Here is a 12,741-nt window from a genome sequence, read left to right on the forward strand (position 1 = left end):
GATAAATTGTGGATTTGTTACCAGCGTTTTATTACAAACATGAACTACTGATTACAGGAGAGAAATTTCTAGTAATGAAGAATGCAGTTTCCGGAGCCAAAGTGCCCGAGTTCAAATCCCGCCTCCGTCACTGACTGGGTGACTTCAGTGACGTTATTTAAATGGGGCGTCTCTCAGTTTCCTCTGCTGTAAAATGGGAATATGAGCCAAACCTACCAGACAGAGCTGCTGGGGGGACAACGCGGGGATGAACAGTAGAGCAAGTACTGAGTACCGCTTTGCTAGTGTCCTGCCGGGAAACCAGGGCTGCATAAACCACAAAGCCCCTGAGGAAGCCCCCGTTCCTGCAAGCCGGGTTATTCTAGAACGAGAAAATCCCACGCACACACACACACTCAGTTATAGACCTAAGGTGACACCTGCTCTCTGAAACGAAAAGGATTTAAAATCGGAATATGGCTTTGCTGTCCTGTCAGAAATGTCTCGGGAAAAGCCACAACGCTCTTGGATTTTTAATGTATTAAAGGGGATCAGAAAGCTCCAGACAACACCTTTCGGCCGCGTCATAAGGTAAAGCCAATCTGCGCTCCCTTGTTAACTTCTCAACTGGTGCTCAACTCCTCCTTCACAGGGCCTTTCTTTTCATTTAAAAGAAATTTTTATTTATTTATTTATTTGAGAGAAAGAGAGAGAGAGAGAGCACAAGCATGAGTGAGGGAGAGGCAGAAAGAGAGAGAGAAGCAGACTCTCCGCTGAGCAGGGAGCTGACGTGGGGCTCCGTCCCAGGACCCTGGGTCCATGACCTGGGCCGAAGGCAGACACCTCACTAACTGAGCCCCCCAGGCGTCCCCTCACGTGGTCTTTAGAGCAGCCTTGTGGACGCGTCAGGGGGAGGGTTGCTCATCATTTGTGGGGGCCCCCGATGAGAGGTGAGCGGTTTAGTCACACAACTTCAGAGCTAGGCCCACAGCAGCAACCTGTGGTGAGCTTGAAATACCTAAAGCCAGGGCCCCACCCCAGGCGCCAGGTCAGACTCCCCCTGGATGAGGCCCGGGCACTTCTGTGTTATAAAGACTCCCCAGGGGATCCTGGTGACCCGTCATGGTCGGCAACCACTGAACCATCGAATGCTCTTATTTGAGAAATACAGACATCCAGGCCAACACAGTGATGTCAAGGCCATGGGGGCTCATGAGGGGCAGAGCCAGGATTAGTCCCAGGTATTTTTAATCGAAACAAAGTGCCAGTGTTCATAAATGGGGGAAGGCAAATGCAGAAGAAAAGAGCATATGAGAATCACACCGGGGAATGCTTTTTGGAAGAGCCACCTCTGCCCTGTTCCGTCTCCCACCTCTCACATGGCCTCCGGATCAGAGCTAATTCTGATGTACCCCCTGCTGCTCAACAGAAGTCCCCCAATATCTGTGCCATCTGAGATGGGCTGGTGCTACCCCATCCTGAAGCCGCAGCCCAGAATCTTTCCCTTTGAAAAGTTCCTCTGCTACTTCTTACATGAATCCCGAGATTCATGCTTGAGAAACACTTGTTGGGTGCTCAGAGGGTCAGCTGCTGAAACCGTAGCATGTCATCCATCATTAATACGACCTGGGGTAAGAAGAGGCAATGAAGAGGTGTCTTGAAAGGAGGTGCCCAAACGGGGAGGCAGGAGCACGTGCCCAAATGTCTGAGGCAACAACCTCAGCTCGGCCTCTCAGGATTTGACATGACTTCCAGCCATTCCTTTCTATCTCTCAGAGAATTTAACCGGAGTTAAGATTCCTTACTTCCCCCTTATTTGCTCTGTCTATGCCATCTTGGTGTTTGCTTGACCTCTGCTGTATTGCCACTGGGCGGGAGGGGGCAGTGCGGGCATGGACATCTTTGAGTAGAGTTCCCACTGCCAATGCTTTGGAAGAATCCTGACACACAAGGGCTTTTTGTTCAGCTTGGGGCGTCTGGGCAGCTCAGTTGGTGAAGCGGCTGCCTTCAGCTAAGGTCATGATCTCGGGGTCCTGGGATCGAATCCCACATCAGGCTCCCTGCTCGGTGGGGAGCCCTGCTTCTCCCTCTCCTCCCCGCTTGTGCTCTCTGTTGCTATCTCTGTTGCTCTCTCTCTCTCTCAAATAAACATATAAATAAAATCCTTACAAAAGTCAGTTCAGCTTGTTAAAGGGTGCTGATTATTCGGTGATGGTGTGTGTATTTGGCTGAGGACGCTGCCCCACTTGGGGGCACCGTGAGGGATGTTGTCATGGGGAACGGGCTTGGCGTATCTACACTGTGAATCGGCTTGCGCCTTTGGAATGCCCATTTCCACAATGCAGGTGGACTCATGGTAAAGGTTTCCTAGGATTCTTCCAGCCAGACCATGGGAAAATCCATCTTCGCAGCAGCCTGACCAATAGGGTGAAATCTGTTTCACCAGCGGTGGCATCTTTCTCGAGCAACCACAGCTCGCTGCCTTCCACAACGCCATTCTGTGTGTTGCTGGGGTCTGCGGGAGACAGCGGTCTGGATGGGGTTTCTCCCCGGGACTCGGATTCCTGATTCTTGGGGCAGCAGCCTTACGTTCCAAGCACGCTGCAGTATAAAAAAATCGGGCTTTTGCTGAAAGCCTTCCTTTGTTTTCTAACCTCGTTTGCCATCCGAAAGATTCCACAGAGTTGATGTTTCCGTTCCTTTAATTCAGTGTTTGGGATGACCCAGCCCCGGCCCAGCTGTCTCCCCAGCAGAGGGGTGTGTGTGTAAATGTTGCCCACTGTTCTCGGCCTCTCTTCTTTCTTTGGGTCGGAAGCAAGGCTGTCACGCTGTATGTTGTTATTTAAGGGAAATGCTGAGATGTTTCCTTTCTGTGGTGGAAAAGATCTTTTCAAGGGAGCCTCTTTATTCCTCTGACATTTCCACTCTTGAAAAGCTGACCCAGTTCCCGCAGAATAACAAAAGAAGCACACAGAGAAAACAGATCCCCCGGGGGACTGATAAACCCAGGTGAACTCTGGCCAACTGAGTTTCCCTCGGAGAACTGGGCAGGCTGCCAGAGAGCTGAGGAAGATAGTCACATCTCAAAGATATATGGACAAATTAGGATCTGCTCAGCTTTGAGCAGTCTTTGACGCCTTTGATAGGAGTCCATGTGGGGATATGCAGTTTAATCCCACACCCAGTCTGTGTGTGTCGGTGTGTGTCTGTGTACGCGTGCGTTAATGTCTGGACATCTGGTCTGCTATTTGTCCTGCAGGAAGGAGGCCTAGGTCCATGTTCCCAACTCAGTGTGAATGAACCACAGTAGCTTCCAAGCGTCCCGGGACTGGAGCTGGCTCACATTCACTGTCGGCATTGGCCTCTGTAGAAAGTCACACGATTTTGAGTTGCAGAATCTGGGAAGAGGGAGGGGATAAACGGACATGGTACCAAGTCCTACACCACCCACACAGCTTTAGACATGACTATTATTTGTCTAATCATTGCTCAGAAAATCCTGAATAGAAGTTGGCTCTTCAATTTAACTCTGTCTTTTCTCTGATAGTCTCTCCTTACCAACAGCTCAGCCTTTTCCTTCTGATAACAGAACTAGAGAGAGGCTCACAGTCTAATTTCACTCTCCTCTGTTCTCCTCTGTTTAGGGTGGGTCTGAGTTATAAAGCCATGACTTGCTTTTGTGACTGGTCTATAATTAGCTTTTCCTAACCATAAGTTGTTTGTTTGGCCTTGTAATGTACAGAGCAAAGAGGAATTCCTTTGAATATGTGCTCTTTTCATCAGAGTTTCTGAACAACTAAGACCAACAGAAGTAGTCATTTAACTTTTGTCATTTGTTTCATATCTTCTCTTCGATCATATCCCTGTCCTTTCCACTTTCAACCTAATTCATTGCCTTTTCGTGGCTGTTTTTCATTTACTCATTCAACAAACAGTTTCCTTACATATCTGTAGGTATTGCCTGAGGGAATGGAAAAACAAAGAGGCTTCCAGCCCTCTGAGAGGTGATGGCCAAGTGGAAGAAACCAAAAGAAGATCATCACAGCATCATCAGTAACAGAACTGAACACAGGGAGAGAAGCAGATACAAAGTGCCTCAGGGGCGGAGGAAACAGGAATCCCTTTTTCTACTGGGAAAATTCCACAAATGAGGTCACATTTGTACTGGACCCTTAGGAATAAATGGCAGTTGAGGGACACCTGGATGTTTTAGTCACTTAAGCATCTGACTCTTCATTTTGGCTCAGGTCCTCAGGGTCATGGAATCGAGCCCTGTGTCAGGCTCTGTGCTCAGCAGGGAGTCTGCTTGGGATTCTGTCTCTCTCTCTCTCTCTGCACCCCACCCTCTAAAATAAATAAATTAATCTTTTTAAAAAATAATGAATAGGAGTTTGGTAAGTGGATAGTGGTGAGGGCATGTGAGGAAGAAAGAACGCTCATGTCCCGTCTCATAGTCAAGATAGTGTGCAGGCGTCTGTGGAAGCTGCTTGTGACTGAGGGAGGCATGAGGCCGGGTATGTGTCCCTCCGTGACAGACGTGTTCTAGAAAGGGGATTCTAACGACAGTGTGGGAAAGGGACCTGGCTGTTGCTCTGCCCCTCAGTTTCATTACACAACCAGGAGTGGGGGGAGAGGGTGGCTGTTCTCGGGGCGCTGTTCTAGGTGATGGCGGTACAGCTCCGAGCAAAACAGTGGGTTAACTTGGCCTGCCGACTTCTTCCTAGTCCCTAGGTGAGGGGGAAAGTGAAATCAGGATTTTCCTCTGTTTGAACTGGAATTAATTTTTTAAATTTATGCAGAATTCATGTCTTGCAGAAAGTAATAATGAGTTCAGTGGCATCAAAGCAATCAAATGTCCCCAGTGAGAGAATCTTGCTGATAATGAGGGGAAAACGTGCTACACATACACGCACACACACACGCGCGTGTACACGTGCACACACCTGCACGCACATGCACGGTTATTTACACACACCTACCCACTCTACCTTAACAGGCGGACAGCAACAGCCGCCTTGTCATGGCCCCTTATGAAGTCACTCCTGAGCAGCTGCAGACGTTCTGTCCCACACGCGTGTGCGCCTCCCCACACCATCGCCTCCCCAATGTCAGGAAAATCATCTCCAGGCCCATGCCAGCTCTGTGGCTATCGGGCATCCTCATGCCTCCTGCGCCTCTGTGTCCCTGCCTCCCTCTCGGTGTATTTATGGCTCCGTCAGTTTTCCGGAGCGCCTAAGGCATAGTCAGCTCTAAGGAGGGGAAAATACATTTTTATTTAATGCCTTCCATGTGCCACAATCATGCTTCTGCTGCTCCTGCTTTTATACCTCCTCTCTTTTCGGCCTCCTGAGGATCCTGTAGGGAGGTATTGCCATCCCGGAACTTCGTTCCAGTCAACAGAGGCTCAGAGAAGTTAAGTGGCCTGGCCGACTTCATGGAGCTTATCAGTCACCATCCTTTGCATAAAAGGGATATGGGTCAGGCATGAAAGCACTGTGTTGGGATTTAGCTTCACATCTGGATCCTAGCTCTGGGATAGAAATATCCTACTGGGTCCCCTTGGAGAAGTTTCTTACTCTCCCCCTTTGTCTCAGTTTCTTTATACGCCCAAAAAAAAAAAAAAAAAAAGGATAGTGATTTCAGAGGTTTGTCAGGATTCAAGAGACCACGTTCTAGTGGGATTCACCCTCTGCAGGCATGTAGCCGGCACTTAGGACGGAAGAGCTATCCTAAAAAATGGTTAAGTTGGGAGTCCAGGGCTCTCTCTAATATGTTACCTCCAGAGGAAAACTTTTCTCTGGTGAGTTCTCTTTTCCATTTTTTTTTTTTTTTCAGTTCCACCCTTAATATCAAAAAGATGCCACCAGTTCAAGGCCAGAGCCTAATGGACCATGAAAGAACAGTTTTCAGGTAGGAGCTGCCAGCTGGGACGCTTGTCGCTCATAATCTGACCCCTCCCCCCCAGCTCTGCATCTCAGTCCCTACTGAGCCCTCGAGGATGAAGAGAGCAGCTATTCTGGGACTCAGAGCATGGAGGGTGTTTTCTCTTCATTGAGTGGCACAGGCAATATCCAATCCCAGATGATACACAAAGCTCAATGATGGAGCCGGCCAACTACACCTGGAGAGGCCAATGTTCAACAAATGATGATTAAGTGCCTACCTAGGACAGACATTAGTCATACAGAGAGTTCACAGCCCAGTCTACAAAGGGTTCATGGTCATCAGGAAGACCAGCAGGTGCACAAGCCTCACTCGGGGTGGAGAGCACGGGGAGACTACAGCGGAGGGGGATCCAGAGCAGAGTGGGGTCTAGGGAAGGTGCAGGAAGGATGGTCCTCCTGGCCACCACCCCGATCTGGCCCTTCCTTTACCCCAGACAGGAGAAAATGGTCCAGAAGGGGCCTGAAGCCTATCAGCCTTGCAGAAGGAGGGAAATTACGTTGGGGGTGTGAGTGTCCCATCCAGCTTCCCGGGCAAACCACGTTGGCATGGGGATGGCACAGGAATGGTATTGAGGAGCGTAGCTGAGCCTGTCTTCAAGCTTCGAAAGCATCCTATGATTGAGCTCTGTGCATACGAAAGCGTGAATATTTCCCCAAAATGTCCTTGACTACTTGTCTTGATCTATTTGTGTAATTTCCTTCTACTTAAGTACTCAAACAAAATTGAAATATAAAATCAATGCTCTTGGTAATTCCCCACAAAGTTCCAAAATATGATCCTTGGCAGGAGTATGGGGCTTCCTCTGTTCATCCTGGTGGAGGAATGGGAGGTGAGAATCGGTTGGAGAGGCACAGAGCGGGAGGCCATGCCGGGACCTGCCAACATTGCCAAAAACATGAATCGAGTTCACCTGGTTGTGGCGGTGGCCGAGGGAAGAAGGCACAGTCCATTAGAGCTGGGGAGATCTGAGCTCTCCAGTGGGACTTAAAAACACTTGCCTCAAAATTACTTAAATTAAAAAAAAAAAAAGTTTCCTTATAAAGCTTTGGTCATATCTAAAGAAGTTTTGTTGTATGTGTGTTTTTCTTTTGGAAACTGCCAAATACCAAAATGCTTGATAATACAATGCAGGAAGCCCCTGGGGTTGTACTCGGCTAATATTCTGGAGATAGTTCCTTGTGCCTACTCCTCTGCCCGGTTTTGTGCCAGGCACTGCAGGGATGTGGAAGACAAGCTGTGTTTTCTGAGCCACTTGTGCACAGAGGCTGACACAGAGACCCCACCTACAACTGGAAAAACTTTGAGCAAGTATATAAATCAATGATGAAAAAGAGTAACACTCCAAGCCAGCACGGGGTAAATGCTGCATATAAATCCTTGCATTACTGCAAACCTCAGAGGTACCGCAGCTGTCCTCAGGTGCTCTGGAACCATTCCAAAATGCATAGTTTAGTTAAATGCGCCTATCGAGACGTCAAGAAGAAATGAAGGCCTCTCTTCGATGCCATACCGGAGAACTCCATGCACGTTGCCACGTGACTCGGTCACTTCCTAAAGTATTTAGTGTCATGTGAAGGGTCTGCAAGAGGATTTCAGAGAAGCTGGAAATGGCTGAAAAGGAGAGGGGGGGAGGAATTGTAAGGAAACATGACTAGTGAAGACCATCTTACGTACAGAAAGGAGGTAAGTGGAAATGAACTCTCCTCAAGGATGGATTTAAACTAAAACCTCCCGGGTCCCTGGAAACCGGAGGGAAGCGAGACAGACCTCAAGTGCAGGGAATAAGAACTTGAAGTGGGCCAGTGGGAAGAACCAGAGCATGAATCCAATTTTGTACTTAATCTGTGGGTAAATTGGAATGGAGCCCCAGTTCCCTAGGAGTTGGCTCCAGAAATGTGGGGAATTCGGCCACTATTTGCCCCATGTGGCCTGCAGACAGGTAAGATACTGGAAGATACAGGGTCTCTCCCAGCATATTAAAGTTTTGGGGGGATGCAGGAAACAAAATGGACTTTAGCTCAAAGGGAATTTGCTGGAAGAGACTGGAGTAGCTCACTAAATGCAAATGAAAGCTGAACCAAACAATGAAACAAGTTGCAGGAAGGGCAAAGCCATAAACCTTGTCCCTCAGGCCCTGAGTTAAGGAGACTCCAGGCAATGGTTAGCATCCCTAGGCTTGTCTCTCTTGCACCTGGGAGAGAGGATCTGGCGGGTCTGTGAGCAGACCTGCATCAACCGTGAGGCCACAGTGGGGACAGGGACACAGGATGGGTGCGCTAACTGGGCATCAACTCCTGTGTTTTAGGAGCAGTGCCAAGGAAGGGGGGGATCCTTGTGAACAGCCCCCAGAGATCACCCCTGTTCTCCCAGATAGCAGCGCATGGCAAGGAGTTGTTGCCAAACGCCGCAGGTGGGAGGGGCAGGGAGCACAGGGAGAGGGGAGATAAAAAAGGTACACATCAGAGGACAAAGCACTTAGGCGTATGCTAGGGAAAAATATTATAATGTAGAAAATTGTTAACTATGGATTGTATTACCAAAAAAAAAAAAAATCTGTGAAATTAGGAACTGGTCATTCTTGAAAACAGGATATGTTCTCCTCTATCAAAAAATGTCTAAGTTGTGCTCCACCCCAAACACAGGAGGACCTCCAGAGCTTCCTTTTAGGACTCAGATCCTGTGATTCTGTGGTCAAGTGTTCACTCCATTGTAGATCAGCATTTCTCAAACTGTGGCCATTAGATGTTAACTGATGTTCTGCGAATAACAGAGTTCCATTTTCAATTAAGTTTGAGAGCTACCAAGTTGTAGCCTGTATCTGCTATTGTTACTTATGTTTGCGTGTTTTGCTATAGAATTCTCTGAATATTAATATAGACCATAACTTTCCAAAAGGGGAATGGGATTATGGATGCAAGGTTTCCCAGATTCACTTGACACTGAATCCTTCCATTGAGGAGTGATTTAAGCTTCCCCCCTTATTTTTGAGCACCACCTAATAATATTTAGGGATGCCTAAATGTTCCACCGAGCACAGTTTGGGAAATATTACTGTAGACTATGTCTTTATATACTTGTAGTCTTCTAGTCTGCTCTATACAAAGATTAAAATAAAATTCACTCTTTGTGGTATATGGGTTTTGGTAAGTGCATGGAGGAGTATACCCATCACCACAGTCATGATCTGGAATAGTGCCATTATCCCCCAAATTCCTTTATGCTGCTTCTTTATAGTCAATCACTCCCCCAGTCCCAGTCCCTGGCAACCATGGACCTGTTTTCCATCCCTATCGTTTTGCCTTTTCAGAATGTCATTTAAATGGACTCATGGATTACATAGCCTTTGGGTCTGGCTTCTTTCACTTTAGCAAAATGCATTTGACATTCATCCATGTGATTGTGTGAATTAATGGTTTGCCCCTTTTAACTGCTGAGTTGTATTCCTGTGTATGTATGGATCACAATTTGTTGGTTCATTCATCCAATGAAGAAGATGATACAACTTTCTTATTAAAATGATAAATCAAAAAGAACTTTTGTTCATAGTTAACAAATGAAGTGAAATTATGTCTCAGGGGAATATTTATGTCTCAGAAAAAGAAAATGTTTGACAAATTGGGACAAAATTGTATTTGTCTTTTGCTTGAGAGTAAGAGGCCAGGAGAAGAAACTGAGTTTATCCATATTATAATTAAACATTAAAAAAAAAATCCCCAGTAAATTCCCATGTAGCTCAAGAGACTTCCCCAGAGAAGCAGTTGCTGTCAGTTAGGGAAACTGCCTATAAACTCCAAAACCTGCTAGAGGTGTTGGAATGTTTGTTGGTTATTTGGTCCTGTACCATGACCTGATTCACAGGACTCATAAAATAGCTTCCTTAGAAGCAGAAGGTGATGGGCAGAGATGAAGCTCTTTCAGAAGAAAAAGAAAAGCAACAGAATATTATTTACAAAGATCAGAATAATGAATTACATTCATTTATCTACTTGTCACCTCATTCCATCCTGAATATCACCTAGACTCCAGTGATTCTTGAAGAAATCTGTTAGGACTGGATTTATAGAACAGGTGTGTCTCTTGCAGCAAGACGAGACAGGCCACCCTCAGATGACTCCATTAAGATAACTTGTCAATTCAAACTCTCCATTCTGCTGCAGCCTCTGAACCCATTATGGTCAAGAGAGTCTGCTTCTACTCCTCCTAACCATGATACATTTCCCCATGGCTTTAAAAAGAGATCTGAGTCCTTGATGCTGTTTCCCTAAAGAAGAACTATCTGGGGTCTCAAAGCATCTCTGAAGACAGAGAGCTACATAGATACCTTTTAATTCTGCTGATGTTTTACCTTGTTTGCTTTTTATTTTTTTAATGTACTTTCTGGAGGTCAAGTATACTTCTCTAAATATCTGTGACAGTTTCTCCTGAAACTCCCAGGACCCCAAGAGTAATTCCTTAGAAGGTGTAAGATTCTCAGAACTTCATAAAAATATCCTAGTTAAAGAGAAATAGGGTCTTATTTTACTGGCTTGATACTCGGTACTAAACAATTGCTCTTCCTCATTCAACACATAATTGAGTAAGTTCTAGGGCAGAGAGGGCAGAGCAGTGAACTGGACATGTAACTGTCTCTGCCTTCATATACCTTGTAGTTATATAACTGACCTATTTTAAGGCAATTTAGTAGGGTAAATATGTTTAAAACTATCTTCATCGATCTACAAGACTATCATCAAATTGTCTATTTCATGCAAATTTTCCAAAGGAAATTGTTAGGACTTTAAAATAAAAATGGCTACAGACTTCAACTTCCTGCAGAACTACACTTTATGGATTAGATTCTCCATAAAATTAAAAAGTATCAGAAAACTGTTTGGATTCATGACATTAAAGAGGAATTAACTTACAGTAGTAAAGAAGAATGCTTTTCATTTGAAATTATCAAATAATATATGTACCCAGGATGGAACTTTGCATTCCCTTGAAGAAGATTTCCTTAGAGATAGCTAAGAACTCAGATATAACAAAATGAAAAAACTGAGTTTTAGAGAATTTGGGTAATAGGTTAGATGTCATTTGTTTAAGATGTTCCAGATTCTATTTATTAAAAGGGGACAGTGAGAATTCTGGTAGGTTATTAATAAGCAGAGGGAGATTGTCATGTGAGCCAAGGCTCTGTTGGGTTTCCAGATGGATATTAACTGCCTTTGCCTCCAGCTTAGAGAAGGGGTCCATCCCCACACCACTGCATGCGAAGACACCAACTTTAGCCACACTCCAGATAAGGGGATGGTAAACCAGAAGTACCAAGCAAGAGGTGATGTTGAGAATGGTAAGTAGTCACAGAACCCGAGAGCCTCTGTGCCCAGCACAGACCATGGTCAGCAGCAAGCTTCACATGCAATGAAATCATGTCTCAGTACCTTGCTCTGAATCATGATCCTCATTTACTATGAGTATCACCCCTGAGAGGCTGAGCTGCCAGATGCGGGGGTCAGCCCGTGGCTTTCCCTCAGCCTGTAACTCTCTAAATAGGTCGGTTGAGCTAACTTTTAGACTATTTCACTTTCTCTGCAGAGTCCAGCAATGAATTTAGAGGTTATTGAAACTATGAGATTATAAGATCTATGAAGAGGAGAGAAAAGATCAGCAGAATAAGACTCAGAGGACCTAGGTGACTCTCGATGAAAACTCACAAATCGTTTCCCATTGGGTTTAGGAAGGACTCAAAATGACGTAATTTGTACCCAACATCCTTTATGATCCTCTCTACCTCCCTTGATACACTCTAGCTACACTGGCCTTCTTTCACCTGTTCTAATGTCTAAATCTCAACTTGCACTGCGACCCTTCCAAAAGGCTGTCCCCAGCACATGCAATGTTCTTTTTTCTCCAGACCCGTGTTTTTAACCTAATTATCTCAAACTCCTCCACAACCTTCCGATGTCAGCTGAGCTCAAGACTTAGGGAAGCCAACCACAGCCCCCAGACTAGGTTAGGATCTTGAGGCAGTACTCTGGGTTGGCTAACACCCACCTCAAACCCAACCCAGCAGCCTTTCCCACATACAAATGTTAGAAAGCTAAACAAACAAACAAACAAACAAACATATGTTTTCTAAACTTTTTTTCAGTGAGGTCTGGATATGGCCTATATTCTGTGGAGTAGATGTATCTACTGCTGTAGTAGTTCCTGGCATTCCCACCCTAGCTGGTTTACTAGTCCCTCCAGAAGTTTCTATAAACTCATTACCTTCTAACAGATCCTTTTCCTTTCAGGCTAACTAGAACAGATTGTTTCTTGCAATTAACTGGTACATATAGGCTTCCTCCTCTATACTTTTATTGTTCACTGTGCTTTTCCTTCATAGTTATATGATAGCTGTAAGTAAATACCTATTTGGTGTTTAGCATATATGTGTCATCTCCCCTGAACAATAAACTCTTAAAGGACAGGGGTTGGGTTGTATTTTCAGCATCTAACATCATGCCCATCATAAAACAGGTGCTCCATAGGCAGTGGTGAATGAATGAGTGAATGAATGAATGAGTGACTCTTTATCCCAGCTCTAACCCTTATTAGAAGTTTTGAATAACTTGAGTAACTTAGCTCACCTACCAGAGCCTCAGTGTTCTAAGGATATTGTGCTCCAATGCACATGACATTGTATAGCTTAAATGGGAGAACATATTTAACTTTTTCTGAGTCCAGCTTTTGGTTTCTTAATATTGCAAATCTATTCAAGTCCACATATGTGGGACTAAGTTGCAAATTCCAGTGTCATCTTATGAGCTCCCAGATGTCCAGAATTCATAATAT

This window comes from Enhydra lutris, unplaced genomic scaffold, assembly GCF_002288905.1.
Source record: "Enhydra lutris kenyoni isolate GAN:26980312 unplaced genomic scaffold, ASM228890v2 scaffoldscaffold48, whole genome shotgun sequence".
Taxonomy (NCBI): domain Eukaryota; kingdom Metazoa; phylum Chordata; class Mammalia; order Carnivora; family Mustelidae; genus Enhydra; species Enhydra lutris.